The sequence below is a fragment of the Carcharhinus amblyrhynchos genome, chromosome 23, assembly GCF_965287045.1.
Source record: "Carcharhinus amblyrhynchos chromosome 23, sCarAmb.v2.hapA, whole genome shotgun sequence".
Classification (NCBI taxonomy): Eukaryota; Metazoa; Chordata; class Chondrichthyes; order Carcharhiniformes; family Carcharhinidae; genus Carcharhinus; species Carcharhinus amblyrhynchos.
The window spans coordinates 41,895,040-41,911,577 of NC_137346.1; the positions used below are offsets into that span (position 1 = coordinate 41,895,040).

General features: G+C 41.9%; 1 protein-coding gene across 4 annotated transcripts in view; it reads right to left on the minus strand.

The window, feature by feature from the left end:
• Window positions 1-16,538, minus strand: part of srrm3 (serine/arginine repetitive matrix 3) — a 705,551-nt gene that overhangs the window by 508,508 nt on the left and 180,505 nt on the right. For all 4 annotated transcript variants that reach the window (XR_013889297.1, XM_080210887.1, XM_080210883.1 and 1 more), the window contains exon 3: window positions 8,354-8,439. The gene's annotated coding sequence lies outside the window, so the exon portion shown is untranslated. The remainder of the gene's footprint in view (window positions 1-8,353; window positions 8,440-16,538) is intronic.

Genomic DNA, 16,538 nt, shown 5'->3' on the forward strand with positions numbered 1-16,538 from the left:
GTGACTTCAGCAGACAAGGTAATCAAATTCCTCTGGAATGTACCGCCAGTAGGACTTAGAACTGGTTTGCCAGGCCACAGTCAGAGATCATCAGGGAGAGATATTTTGAAAAGGACTTCAGCAGAAGGAACACGCTGAAGAGCTCTCTCTCGCTCCCCTGGAACAAGTTGAAGAAGTAGCATACTAAAATCTATCAATGAACCAAGATCTCATAAATGCAATATCTTCTATATCCAACTGTATCTAAATGAACCAGCTCACTTAAGTCGGTCGCAGCACTTAGCAATCTACGCCTCAAGGCTAAGCAAGTAACATCTAACTATATATTGTTTGAACTTTTTATTTGGACTCTACCTTTCCTTTCTCCTGACTCCTGCGTGATGCCACTCCTTTCAGTGTTTTTCTCCATTTACTGGTGAATAAACTTGCTCTTCTTTGTCTCAAGAAAACCTGGTTTGATTGGCTCCATATTGTTTATTCATAGATATTACAAAAAAATCATTTGGATTTGGAAAATAAATTGAAAAATGTTTGTTGCGACCGTCCAAGAAGGCTGAATAGAGGGCAGTCCTTTCACTCCTTCTCACATGGGTTATAACATACATTTGAACAAGTGATCGTAAATGTCATCTCTTAAGATCAGATGCCCACTGGAACTACAACAATGGAAATCCCAAGTGCTGATAAAGGCCCATCTGGGTTAACTCTGTATCCCATGCAAACTGCAAGGTGGCTTTGCAGCCATCCACAGTGATATTCCTTCAACTATGGAAGTTCACCAAGAAAGACAGCCAAATGCACACACAACCCACATACCAGTAACACGGTACAATTTACTCAGATTTATCTACTCATATCCTATACTCTGTGATTCTTTCATTATACAGATAAGAAATAATTTGTTTTCGAAAGGCAAAGTAGGTTATTCCTAGCATTCACCAATGTGATGACTAGAAGCACCCCATTGTATTAAAGTTGAAGGTCATGATAATCTTCACTGTCACTGTTAATACATTACCAATGGCTGACTGCCTCAGTACGTTTTCAAGGAGCAGATGGCACATCTCAATCGCAGTCTCCCTAATAAACCCAATCATCCTCACTATTCTGCCATAGCCAGGCAGTCCCACTTACTGGGGGTAACACCTGCAGCGAATACTGACTCACAAACTCTCCACAACTTCTTGTTTGTTCTCTGAAAAGTAACCACCAATGGCTGCTATATCCACACTCACCATGATAAACAAAATCACCACTTGTACAAAGGTGAAATTTCAAAATCTTCCTTCTCACAAAGCCCTTTAATGTCAGCTCAGACTTAGAATTGACTGTACACACTCATTTCAATTGCTGCATGAACACATCATTCAAGATCACAAACAATTTTGAAACAAATCAGCTTTTCAGTGTACTTTTTAATCCTAGATTATGGATGCACATAGCATGGCATGGTGGCATCGTGGTTCGCACTCCTGCCTCACGGAGCCAGGGGCCCAGTTTCGATTCTCGGCTTGAGTCATTGTCTGTACCCTAACCCGAATGCATGTTCTCCCCTTGTCTGCATGGGTTTCCTCCGGGTGTTCTGGTTTCCTCCAGCAGTCCAAAAGACGTGCTGGTTACGTGCATTGGCCATGCTAAATTCTCCCTCAGTGCACTCTGGTGCCGGAGTATGGAGACAGGGGATTTTCACTGTAACTTCATAGCACCGTTAATATAAGCCTACTTGTGACACTAATAAATAAACTTAAAACTTTATAAAATGCAGACCGATGGTACAATCATACTTTCCACTTGAGTTGATAATCTCGTTATACGCTCTACTTTCTGATAAAGTTGCCAAACAAACAAAATACATCTCTTCATTTCTTTGAATTTCAATGGCAGAATGTTCACTTCCCAGAGGATGTTCCAAAACTGAATCTCTTCCCACAAAGTCTCCCTGGTTCCATCTAAGAAAGCGCTACTAAGATGAAAATAAAACAGAGAAAATAATGCAAAGAAATAGCGAAAGAAAAGATGAGATAAATTTGAAAAGATAACTTTCCAAAGAAATTGAAATAAATGCTGGACATATGCAAATCTTCAGCTTGGTTAGTCAACAGACTCTGCTAAAGAAGCACATTTGTCAGTTCTACTCCGGTAATCTGTTCAACATTAGTGCACTGAACTAATGAAATACTTGCTAAACATGAGTATTTTATACACAGTAGAAGTGCTTGGCAATCTGCAAGATTCAGTGTAGCAGAAACTAACTCAAGCCTGCTAATAATTCTAAATATTATGTAAAACTACATCAAGTTGCCCATGAGGCTCAGGTCCAGAGCATAAAATTGCTCATTGATAATTACCTGTCCAATATTGCCTAAGAAGCATTCAATTCCTCTTTATTTCCTTCCAAGGCTACTGATATATTTACTAATCATGCACAATCAGCAATAATTCGATATAACTAATACCAAATGTTGAGGGGCACTCTTCACTTTTTTCCATATTTTGCCATGGTGGACAAGTATTTATCAAACTGGCATCTGGATTTCCTCTCATTGAATTTGAGCTTCAAGTACAAACTGATCTTTTCTGATAGTAGTTAACTAGTCTCTGAAGTGGCTGAGCAAACCACTCCATGTATCTAACCCAATTTTGGACAACTAGAAATAAAAAAAACTGTTGAAGTTTGCAGCAACTTCCACATTCTGAGAATGAATGAAAAAACTTCCCAACTAACTGACAAGGTCCCATTACAGGGCAGGTAGATATCAAACTACAGCTATCAGACTGTCCAGGCAAGAGCTGTCTTAATCATCATAAATCTCAATGTGCAAAGAAGCACTGAGCTGTAATAACCACAAGGCTCTATAACTATTCTGCAGGGAGAAGTTAATGAAATGGTTTATTGAAGTTAAACGATATACAAGGGAGGACGATAAATGCCACTCCAATCCTTGACTCTCCATGCATCAAATGACCTGCCTCAATCGCCGCACCCCAAGCTTGCACCCGTGTTCAATTGTCGCGCGACACTCCCTGCCACGGACATGTCTGTCTGTCACAAAGAATGGTTTGGTAGTACCACTGCTGACTAAGTTAGCCAAGTCCTGAAGGACATATGCTGTCAGACTGGACCTGGCAAGTGCTGAGGAAACAAACAAGATTGAAATAACTAAGTTCTCTTGTCCTCATTTCAGCCCCAAGTTTGTGCATCTGTCACGGCAATACTTGTAGGACTGACCACCACCCTGTCTTTGTGGAAGAGAAGACCCACCTTTGCACTGAGACTATCCTTCACCATATTGTGTGCCATTATGCAAAATGGGATAGATTTCAAGCAAATATAGCAACTCAAAACTGGGCATGCATGAGGTGCTGTGGTTGTGTACTCAAACACAATCTGTAACTTTCATGTCCTGGCATGTCCCCATTCTACTATTACCACCAATCCAGGGAACCAACCCTTGTTCCAACAACAGTGCAGATGCCAGGAGCAGCATTAGTTTAAGCATGAGGTGTCAACCAACTGAAGCCACAACACAGGACTACTTACATTCCAAATAACAGAAGCAGCATGCAATAAACAGAGCCACGCACTCCAACAACCAACAGAAAGGTTCAAGCTCTGATTCCTGCCTCATCCAGTCGAGAACAGAGATGGATAATTAAACAACTGGAGGGGGAAGCTCCACAAATGGTCCCATCCTCAGTGATGGTGGAGCCCAGCACACAAGTGCAAAGGAGACGACTGAAGCATTTGCAAACATTTTTGGTCGGAACTGCCGAGTGGACAATTCATATTACCTCCTCTGGAGGACTCCAGCATCACAGATGCCAGTCTTCAGCCAATTTGATTCATCCCATTCGTCCGAACATGGATAAATCAGAGGAAAATAGGAGGGTGCGAGAATGACTGCCTTTAACATCATGGCAGCATTTGACAAAGTGTGACATCAAGGAGCCCTACAAAAACTGATGGCAATGGGAATCAAGGAAAACACTCTCCATTGGTTGGAGTCATACCCAGCACAAAGAAATTTGGACGTGGTTGTTGGACATCTATCATCTCAATCTCAGGACATTGCTGCATAAGTTCCTCAGGGTAGTGTTCTAGTCCCTACCATCTTAAGATACTTCCTCAATGACCTTCTTTCCATCATCAGGTCACAAATGGTGATGTTTGCTGATGTTTGTGCATTGCTCAGCACCATTCGTGACTTCTCAGATACTGAAACAGTACATGTCCATCGAAAATGTTCAGGCTTGAGATGCTAAATGGCAAGTAACATTCGCACCTCACAAGTGGTAGGCAATGACCATCCACAAACTCATTAGAGTTTAGAAGAATGAGGGGAGATCTCATTGAGACATATAAGATGTTGAATGGGATGGATAGGATAGAGGCGGAGAGACTCTTCCCGCTCAGAAAGGACAGTAGGACGAGAGGGCACAGCCTCAGGATAAAGCGGGGGGCGGTTTAGAACGGAGTTGAGGAGGAACTTCTTCACTCAAAGGGTGGTGAATCTCTGGAATTCTCTGCCCATTGAAGTGGTGGAGGCTGCCTCGCTCAATATTTTTAAGACGCGGGTTGATAGGTTTTTGATAGGCAAGGGGATTAAGTTATGGGGAGAGGGCGGGAATGTGGAACTGAGCCACGACAGATCAGCCATGATCTTATTGAATGGCGGGGCAGGCTCGAGGGGCTAGATGGCCTACTCCTGCTCCTATTTCTTATGTTCTTATGTTCTTACAAGCAGAGGGAATCTAACTACCTCCTCTTGACACTAAATGGCACTACTACTGCTAAATCCCCCAGTATCAGCATCCTGAGGATTACCATTGACTCAAAACTGAACTGGAACAGCTACATATATACTGTGGCTACAAGAGTAGAGGCTAGGAATTCTGCAGCAACTTACTCACCTCCTAGATCCACAAAAGCATGTCCATTATCAACAAGTCTGGAGTGTGCTGGAATACTCTCCACTTGCCTGTATGGGTGAAGTTCCAACAACACTCATGAAACTTGTTATCATCCAGGACAAAGCAGCCTATGTGATTGGCATTCCATCCACCACCTTAAACATTCACTCCCCCCATCACCGATGAACAGTGCCAGTAGTGTTTTCTGTCTAAAAGTTGCATTGAAGCAAATCCCAAAGCTCCTTCCACAGCACCTTCCAAACCTCTAGCACTGAGAAGGACAAGGGCAACAGATGCATATGAACACCACTACCTGCGAGTTCCTCTTCAAGTCACACACCACCCTGGACTGAAAAATATTGCTGTCCCTTCACTGTCACTTGGTCAAAATCCTGAAACTCCATTCCTAGTAGCATCGTGGGTGTTTCTACAGCACATGGATGCAACAGTTCAAGAAAACAGTTCACTACCTGCTATGAATTGTATAGAGTAAAACTTGTCTCTCACATATACGATGATAATGTACCAGGTAAATTGGCTTTTCTCTACCTATAGACAAGAGCTCTCACCAAATCGAGACCCAAGACTCAGACCAGAAAGTAATTTTATTTATATATTTCCCTACTGTCATCAGAATATAAAACAAAGAAGCAATTTGCATTCTCTCTTATGGACCTTTAGCTGCCTCATTCTGCTAATCAGGCTAGCAAAAAACTTAAAGATTAAAAAGACTTACAGCTCCTGACTGCAAGCCATGCCATACACACACTTTGACTGCTCCTCCTCTCTCTTTCGCAGACTAACAATTTCCAGTATAAATCTGAGAGATTAAATTTCTGCTAACTGAGTTCAGAATCACAGATCATAAGTCAATCAAAGGCAGTGTTCTCCTTGTAAAGGATTCAGGAGTAACAAAGTCATTATTTCTTGAATAAGGGCTTAATCTTTTTTGCTGTATAATCCAGGGGGCATTCATATTTGTCATAACATTTAACCAATTATGGGCAGCATGGTGACACAGTGATTAGCACTGCTGCGAGGGACATGGTATCAATTCCCAACGCCAGAGTCATGGATTCGATTCCCAGCTTGGGTCACTGTCTGAATGGAGTCTGCACATTATCCCTGTGTCTGCTTGGGTTTCCTCTAGGTGCTCCGATTTCCTGCCACAGTCCAAAGATGTGTGAGTTAGGTGGATTTGCCATGCTAAGTTGTCCCTTAGTGTCAGGGGTAATAGCTAGGGTAAATGCATGGGGTATGGGGAGAGGACCTGGGTGGGATTGTGGTCGATGCAGACTCAATGGGCCAAATGGCCTCCTTCCGCATTGTAAAATTCTAGTTTCTATGAACATTCTAGTTCCCAATGTGTGGCACAGAAAAAACTTACACATTGAAGAGACTGAATGCAGAGAATTCTGTTTTGATAGCTTCTATTGGCACAATGCTTTGTGCTATATGAACCAAGTTCTTACATGTTGGTTTTTTGTTCAGTATCAAAATTAAAGTTAAAAAAATTAAAAACTTTGGAAAATTGATCCCAAATGATGCCCTTATAATTTTGTATTTATCCGCTAATAAGGTAAAAGATAGCCAAGAGAACAAACCAGTGAATAAGAAATAAAAGTGAGAACTAGAACTGATTTGATGGCTTCATTAGTTACATTTTCAAAAATGGGGCTGAACATTTCTTCAGGTGTCTTCCCTTACATTTCTTAAAAATTTGAATATGGTTTCACAATTATGCTTGTTTTGCTTTGCGAAGTGCAATGCAAATCCACTGCAGCCAATCTTTAAAGAGTGATGCACCAAAATGTTATCATACAAGATACCTGGGGACCTTCTCGGGTGGCCTCTGAAACATATTGCAGAATAGTATTTGCATAGGTTTACAGTCATTCCCTAGAATTAGCTAATACAAAGTTATACTAGGAAATTCAAGGGTGATTATTGGTGAACTGATACTTTAAGAAACTAACTTCTGTATACCACAGGCCAGAAACAGTTTACCTACAAACCCAAAGATTGGTCAGTAGATCAGAAGCTAATTGACAATCATGTGCAGAAGGAGCTTTATTTATTATCTTCCAAAATGGTTTGCTTTGACTGGATCAGATGGAATTTTAAAAACAGATGCGCACCAAACCATGCAAAAATATTAAACACACCACGGATAGCATATCTGTAGAAATAACCTCTAGATTAAATGAAGTTCTCCAGGAAGCCACGGACAAAACAAATTCAAATACCTTCAGACAAGAAGCCAAGTATTGTGAAAATGTATGTGGCCAGATTGTTGGGATGGAATGAAGCTGTGATCTACACAGATGTGTGATCACTGTCATTCTTGAACCTTCATGTGTGCTTTATATTTTGTATCATAGAAGTAATGTCAAATTGCCACTTTTCTAACTTCCCAATAATAATATATGCTACATTTCACGAGGGAGATTCTCCAAGTATTTATTCTTTTCCTTTGCATGGAGCATATTCAATCAGGAAGCCATCTATTGACATTCCTTGTTTCTCATTTCAGTAAAGTGCAATAAATCACCCTTTGGCTCGAAGGAGAAACAAATCCACTTTGACAGCGTATGTCTGACAGATTAATTCACCAGCTGTCAATTGTCAGCAAAAAGACAGCCTGAAAGGTTTCTAATACATTGCTGTAATTTCTTCTGTTGTAGGAAGGTCTAACAGATCTGCCAGTATTGTTGCACTAGCAAGCAAAGAGCAGTGACAAAACCCATAGCAATGACCTCCCACGATGGAAGTGAGGCTTTCCCTGTTAATACATACAAACTTCCACTAAAAGCTCAGAAACAGCAAAGGCACATTAAGGAATGAGACATCTTAAAGAGGTTTGCATCACATTACTGTTGCCTGAGGGTGACCAACAAAGCCGTGTGAACAGCAACAAAACAGCTGCATGAAAAGTTAGGTTTCAGGATTAAGCCGTAAAACCAAATTACTGCGGATGCTGGAATCTGAGACCAAAAACAGAAGATGCTGGAAAATCTCAGCAGGTCTGGCATCAACTGTGAGGAGAGAAAAGAGCTGACGTTTCGAGTCCAGATAGCCAGGTAAGCTTTGGCAAAACGTCAGCTCTTTTTTCTCCTTACAGATGCTGCCAGACTTGCTGAGATTTTCCAGCATTTACTCTTTTGGTTTCAGGATTAAGCCAATTCTTCACTGAATCACTGACGGACAGATGCTCAGTCCTTATCCTGCGGGTGTGTTTTGGCAAGATTTTTAAAAGTCTGAAATTACCTGAGCTGCTTGTTGAACTAAAGGTCTGTTAGAAACACTATGTGAGATAAACCACAATGGAAAACTTGTTACTGAAGCTACCCAAACAATAAGATTTCGTTTTTGGTCTTCCTGAAGTTTCGAGTGAACAACATTAAAATAGCTCAATCAAAATCAAAAATATAACATTTCATACCTTGTAAAAGACAATTTTGGTTGTTACAAATTTGATGTCTGGGTGATTGAAGGTAACAATCTGTTAAGCTCCATTGGCTGGTATAGCTAGGATTACAAAAATAGAACAGAAGCATTAGAAATATATAAAATAATTGTGAAATGTAACTTTTAAAACTTTTAAGCTTCAGAAAAAGATGCTTATCAAAGAAAGTCTACCTATTGCAGCATCCTTTTAGACTCATAATCAGAATAGATATTTTCTCATATGGCATATTTATTCTTTGGTGCACAACATAATCTTTTAAACTTCAAAAATAAGGTATGCTTTCCTCCAGTCTTTATCACTCCCCAAAGAGTTCATATCTACTGTATGCAGACATCAACATTTTGACTCTGACTGCAAAGAGGAAGGGACTTGTTCAATCCAAAGGCCAATGGACTCACACAGCACAATTTCTGGACAAACAGACTGCCTGAAGCTCTACAAAGGGACACAGAGCCTTCCAAACTAAGGAGTTGGAATTGATGAATCCAGCGGTGCAGTACAGGCAGGCTGAAGAAGAACAGATGCCAGATCCCTTCAGACTGTGAAACTTAAACAGATCTTATCTGTCTTTTGTAACTCCTACACTGCGGATTAAGGCACTTAAAACAGCCAAAGTGTAATCTATTTGAACTCAGCCTTGGATTCAAATGGCGTGACTGAGTTCGGGTTTTCACTCCTTTTTGCCTGCCAACAAAAATTGGACTCGTCTGAATTGGGGACAGGATTTCAGTAATAGGGTCCCTCCCATGATTTTTAGAGGTCCACAAAAATCCAGCCCACAGTCTAGGGATAATGGGTTGGATTTTTGGGACTAATATAAAGATTTATTTACACAAGAGTTGTGAATATTCAGAACACTGTACCTGATATCTCAGAATACTGGCTCTTTGAGTATATTAGGGATTGAGAGATGTTTGGATAGAACTGAGTAAACTCAGGGTATCAAGGGACAGGAGGCTGATGCAAGAACTGAAGCAGAAAAGCCACCATGATCTTAATTAATGGAAAAGCACACTTAAGGGGCTGAATGTTTAATCCTGCTCTTGTTTCTTATGTTCCTACATTCTTACAGGCTCACAGGGAGAAGAGAAATTATGGTCTAGGGAATATACTTGAGGAATGATGAAAATTGCTGTGCTCCACCTGCGGTGATTTATTTCCCATGGTATTTCTTTATAGAGAGAAGGGACAGGGAGATGAAAGGACTCCCGATGAAAAGATTCCCAGCAAGTATGTTGACACAGCCTTTTGGGGTTGAGAGAAAAGAGAGAGTAATGGGTAATGGATACTTTTTGGGCTGGAGGAAGGTTTGATGCAGAGTTCCCACAGGGGTCAGTTTTGTGATTCTTGCTTCTCCTGGCATATTATGATAATTTAGAACTTGACATATAGTGAAAAATTTCTAAGTTTGCAGATGATACAAAACTCGGAAGCATTGTAAGCTGTAGGGTGATATTGTAGAATTTCAAAAAGACATAGACAAGTTGGTGGAGAGGGCAAGTAGGAAACAGATATGCCAGAATTCTCCCAAAAAATTCAATATGTTGAATTCGTGGAAAAACTGGAGTATTTCAAGCTTTTTTTTATTACACTGGGAGTTCACACTAGAATATCCCACACTCTGTGCAATGCATAGACCACAACCGTGAATATCATTACATTTCAGGGGGCAGGGCTTATTCCCACCCAGAGAATGAAACTAACAGGCCTCTGCACATGCGCAGTGGCCTCTGTACTGTCAGCCTCCTGTTTCCTGGCCAGCCCAGGACCCAGGCAGAGCTGAACCTCCCCATCCAATCCCTGATCTCCAATCCCCCTCCTCCACCCCCACCCCCACGCAACCACAGTTCCTCCTCTCAAGCACTCCTGACCCTCAGTAGGTAGACACCCCCTTCCCCAGGCCACCCCGGTTTCCAGCCTCTCTCTGCAGTGCAGACCCCCAGGGAGGCAGAATCCCCTTCCCCCCCGATTGTTGGTCTCCTTCCTTCCGCAACCGATCCCTATGCGGAATGGCCGTAGGATCCCCCCCACCCCCACTGAGTGCCCCCAAGGCCCTGCCCTCCCCCACTAAGCCACACCCCATCAGCATTGCCCCATGCCGGTGGGCAACGCCAAGATGCCCCTGGTCATGGGCACTTTGCCCCTTGGGAAGTACTGGGTCCCACGCTGACACTGACAGGGTGCCCATGCCCAAAGGGACCACCCCCCACCACCGGACCCCCTGGGGAGCCCCAATTGCCTTCATTCTAGCAGGGTTGTCCCGACAGTTCCCCGAAAGTCAGGACCTACTGTAAATCCTGCTGGAATGAAACACTCTGGCGGGGTAGGAGAGGTTAGCGGGCCCAAGGCATTCAGTCCTGGGCCCACTAATTACATTTAAGTTATATTAAAAACAGGTTTAAATAACTTACCTGAGAGCAGTTAATAAAGCATACAGTTTCTTAGACTTTATTAATAGAGGCATAGAGTACAAAAGCAAAGAGGCTATGGTGAACTTACATAAGACACTAGCTGGACCTCAGCTGGAAAACTGTGTACAGTTCTGGGCGCCACACTATAGGGCATATTTGAAAAGATTGGAGAGTGTGCCAAAGAGGTTTACGAGAATGGTCCCAGGGATGAACAAAGAACAAAACAGCCCGGGAAACAGGCCCTTTGGCCCAACGAGCCCGCGCCGCCATTTTAATATTACCAGTCCCCCCCTCCACCCATGACCCTTATCTATTGTTTTATGGCAATCCACATTGAGGGAAACGAATTTAGGGACAATTTATTACTTCCAATCAAGTCAAGAGGATAGATGAAGAGGTTGGGACTTTCTCCTTGGAGAGAAGGCTAAGAGAAGATTTGATAGAGATGTTCAAAATCATGAAGGGACTGGACAGAGTAGACAGGCTGTTCCCACTTGTTAAAGGAGCAAAAATGAGAGGACACGGATTTTAAGTGATTTGCAAAAGAAGCAAATGTGATGTGATCACACAATGAGTGTTTGGCGTCTGGAATGCACTGCCTGGTTCAAACAAGGCATTCAAGAGGGTATTGGATGATTAGATGAATAGAAACGATGTGCAAGAGTAATGGGAAAAGGCAGGAGGATGGCACAAAGTCATAATACTCATTTGGAGAACCAGTGCAGACACGGTGCCTTGAATGGCCTCCTTCACAATTCAGTGATTCTACATTCAAAAAGGAAGGGAAAAATGTAACCACTCTCTCATTGGCCACATTGAAGGAAGATTTTGTCAAATTAAATTAATTTCCAAATAGCTTTTTGAATTAAAAATTTAGATCTCAGAACCTTGTGCAGAGGAATGAAATGCTGTGAGAACTCTTGGTTTTACCCAACCGTGGTCTATAGTTCGTCCAGAATCTACTGCATTATGGAAAAAGAGAAAGGGGTTCAGAATTTTGGCAAACATCTTTCCTCTACAAGCCTAAACAATCTAAATAGGGAACAAGATATCAGTTTTGTACCATGATATTCATGTCCATTCCAAATTCAATGCTGCTATATGATTTATTATGTTGTTTTAAAAATAGGAATAAAAAAGGCCTTTTTTCACCCATTCACCTCGCTTTATCAAGCTTCAATGACACTATTTTTTTTCTCCTTTCCATGACAGTGGAATAGCTTCAAAATGAAAATGACAGGGACTCTGATTTTCTAAATTTAGACTTTCAACTCAGAGGCGAGGCAGAGGATATTTGCAAAAATGGTACCAAGCGGGAAGAACTTCAGTTATATGGAGAAGGTAGAAAAACTGGGATTACGTTCCCTAGGGCAGAGCAGGTTAAGCAGATACTTAATAGCATAGTGTTCAAAAACATGAGGGATGTTGATAAAGTAAATGAGGAGGAACTGTTTCCAGGAATATTTAGGTCAAAAACCAAAGGATGCAAATTTAAGGTAACAGGCAAACAAAAAACAAAGGGAAGATAAGGAGAATTATTTTTCATGCTGAGTTATGATCTGGAATGCACAGCTTGCAAGGAAAATGGAAGAATATTCAAACTTTCAAACAGGAGTTGGTTAAATGCTTGAAGGGCAAAATAAAATCACAAGGCTATGGAGAAGATCATGGGAGTGGCACTAATTGATAGCTCTATATCAAAGAGCTGGCATAGCTCGCACCTTCTGTGCTGCATGCTTTGGTGATTCTTTCAGTTCACAAGATAACAACTTAAATGGAGGCAATGGCCTCGTGGTATCATCATTAGACTAGTAAGTGAGCTAATATTCTGGGGACGCAGGTTTGAATCCCACAACGTGCATGGTGGAATTTGAATTCTCTAAAAAATATCTGGAATTAAGAAAGTACTGATGACCACAAAACCACTTTTGATTGTTGTAAAAACCCATGCGGTTCACTAATGTCCTTTAGTGAAGGAAATCTGCCATCCTTACCTGGTCTGGCCTACATGTGACTCCATACCCATAGCAAAGTGCTGACTTTCAATCGCCCTTGGGCAACTAGGATAGACAATAAATGCTGGTGACGCTCATGTCCCACAAATGAATAAAAAAATCTGGATATGTGGGATCTACTGGATTAATTCTTCAAGACAGGATTTATTCCCACTTGGAAATAAGTGGACGTATTAGCAAGAGGCAACATGGTTTTGTGAAGGGGAGGTCATGTCTTACGAACTTGATCGAGTTTTTCAAGGAAGTGATTGATGAGGTTAGGGCAGTGGATGTTGTCTACATGGACTTCAGTAAGGCCTTTGACAAGGTCTCTCATGGCAGACTGGTGCAGAAGGTGAAGTTGCATGGGATCAGAGGTGAGCTGGCAAGGTGGATACAAACTGGCTCAGAGGGTAGCAGTGGAAGGGTGCGTTTCTAACTGGAGGGCTGTGACAAGTGGCATTCCTCAGGGATCAGTGCTGGGACCTTTGCGTTTGTCATATATATATAAATGATTTGGAGGAAAACGTAACTGGTTTGATCAGTAAGTTTGCAGATGAGACAAAGGTTGGTGGATTTACGAATAGCGATGAGGACCATCAGGGGATACAGCAGGATACACATCAGTTGGAGACTTGGGTGAGAGATGGCAGATGGAGTTTAATCCAAACAAATGTGAGGTAATGCATTTTGTAAAGTCTAATACAGATAGGAAATATACAGTAAATGGCAGAATCCTTAAGAGTATTGATAGGCAAAAGAATCTGGATGTACAGGTACACAGGTCATTGAAAATGGCAATGCAGGTGGAGAAGGTAGTCAAGAAGGCATCAGGCATGCATGCGTTTTTCAGCCGGGGCATTGAGTTTAAAAAATTGGCAGGTTTATAGAATCTTACTTAGGTCGCACTTGGAATATACTGTTCAATTCTGGTTGCACACTACCAGAAGGATGTGGAGGCTTTGGAGAGGGTACAGAAAAGATTTACCAGGATGTTGCCAGGAGGGCATTAGCTATGAGGAGTGGTTGGAGAAACTTGGTTTGTTCTCACTGGAATGACTGAGGTTGAGGGGCGACTTGATACAAGTCTACAAGATTATGAGAGGCCATGGGCAGAATGGATAGTCAGAAGCTTTTTCCCAGGGTGGAACAGTCAATTACTAGGGGGCACAGGTTTAAGGTACGAGGGACAAGATTTAAAGGCAATGTATGAGGCAGATTTTTTACACAGAGGGTGGTGAGTGCCTGGAACTCGTTGCCGGGGGAGGAAGTAGAAGCAGATACGGTAGTGACTTCTAAGGGGCATTTTGACAAATACATGAATAGGATGGGAATGGAGGGATTCAGTCCCCGGAAGGGTAGGAAGTTTTTGTTAAGTCGGGCAGCATGGTCGGTGCAGACTTGGAAGGACAAAGGGCCTATTTCTGTGCTGTAATTTTGTTTCTTCTTTGAGTCTGTTCATGCTTTGCAACCAAAAACCCTGACAAAATGGAAACAAAAACACAAAATGATGGTGAAGCCACAAGTGGTCAATATTGCTTAGCATATCACAGCAATTGTGATACTTCATCACTGTAACACTCAAATATTAACCTCCCTTGTACTTTCAGGGGTGCAGATCACAATGCTGAGTGTTTTCAGTGTTAGCCTCTCAGTTGTGGTCCATGAAAGATGATGCAAGGCCAGCTTCTTCACAAACTCACTCTATTCTCTTTTACAACTCCACATTCAGATACCCAACACCCAGTGCCACCTGTAACCTCTTCATATATCTCGGTAAGTGCTATTAAACAATTAACATACAAATTAGGTGTAAAGTGGAAGGTTGCTGTTAACCCATTCCTAATATCCTGCAGTACAATTTTAGATTTTTTAGCATTTTTCATTTCATCCATTGGTGCATAAAATTCATGTTACAAAGTATGAGAAGAAACGGTTTAGAATCTTAAAAACAATTTAAAAATAAAATGACTAATTAAATCAAACAACCTTCGACATTGGGCTGGGGGGAGGGAGATGGATCAGATGGCTCTCTGGTTGGGGGGGGGGGGGTGGTGCAGATAGTTCTCTGGTGGGGTGGTAGGGAGGCAGGTCAGATGGCTCTCTGACTCAGATGGGGGGGGAGCAGGGGGATCGTAGAGGGTGTAGGGGGTAGGGGCAGGGGGTTTCACTATCACTCTGCGTATGATCAGTGGGGTTGAATGGGGGTTTTGCTGCCACTGTGTGTGTGATCAGTGCGGAGAGGGGAGAGTAGAAGAGCGGAAGAACACCCAATCAGTCTGGGTGGCAGGGGGTGGGGGGATAAAGGGATCAGTTATGTTGTGGGGGGCGGGACAATGTCCATGGGGATCAGGGAGGAATCATTATCCGTTCCAGGAGCAATGTAGCAGGGGAGCGTTTCTCTATTTTTTTTTCTGCACATGCGCAGTTGGAGGCATAATGTTTCAGGTGCAATAAGCCCTGCCCACAGGCTTCTGCAGCACAATTCAGAATCGCTGCTTTTTTTTTTAGGCAGGGTGCGTATGGGGGTGGAACACTTCCAGTTTCAAATCCGCCCAGCACTTAGAATTAAAATGATAAATGCGGCCCGATGTGTCCCATTTTTAGCACGTTGTATAGATGTAGTAGCGATCACACAGGCTATTGTAATAAGGAAAATACTGTGGCAAATTTTCAGTGCAGGTTACAGTAATAAAGCCAAGAAAATCTAGAGAAACCCTCAGTGACGATCATTAACTTTTATGGTGATAATTAAAGAGACATCAATCTACACTATCTATTCTTACTTTACATTCACTCTTTGTCACAGTGATAAAGAGCTGGCACTAACAGTGGATAATTTATGGTCATCAGATGGCATTTTATGGCTCAAATACGGATGACCATTTTACTGTGGCATCAGATTTACATATTCTGCAACACCAGCCAACTGTCTTACCAAGATTAAAAAAATCTCCAAAAAGTCAGTGTGATTGCAATACATGATCTCTAATCTCCCGTACACTGATTTTTGAAACTACAGTTAAAGAGAAGGACATGCTTATGAGCAACTTCATCAGGATGGGTAATCCAGTCTGTGTAACGTTCAATTGTGATAAATAATGATGTGGATCCCTGTCGAGTCCATTCAGCAAGTTATCTAATATCCATTGAGATACAGAAATGAAATATGGGCCATTCCCATTTAGTTCAATGCACTGGATTTTCACAAAATCTGTCATTTTTGGAAATAGCATGCGTGTCCTTTGTACATTTTACAGTGTTGCTACGTAAATGTAACTTGCTGTTGTAGAACGACCATACTGGGCTTTATTCTTGAGCTTACAGGTAAATCGACTCATCCACACTAATAAAATCATCCTTACCCATCCAGAGAACACACACATTGAAGGAAATCACATCAAAACTACCAAGCTGTTAACTGACATTGCCGTCAGCGCAGATGTAACCAAAAAAATCTCTTGCAGTATTTTGCATCCCAGTGGTTTAGCAACATGAGGTACAAAAACAAGGAAAGCATACAAGGTATCAGACTAAGAACAACTGTGGAAAACAAATTCTACTAAATACAAAAATATTCCTTATGATGTCAATTAAATGCAATAGAACACCTGCAATACTGGTGAACTAAATGAGACAGAGTTTTCCAGGCCCCACTCTGGTAGGTATGTGCGCAGGAGGCCTGGAAGATTTTTAGGACCCTACTCACCGAAATTGAGATAGCCAGTCATTCCCACTTGCAATTTTAAGGCT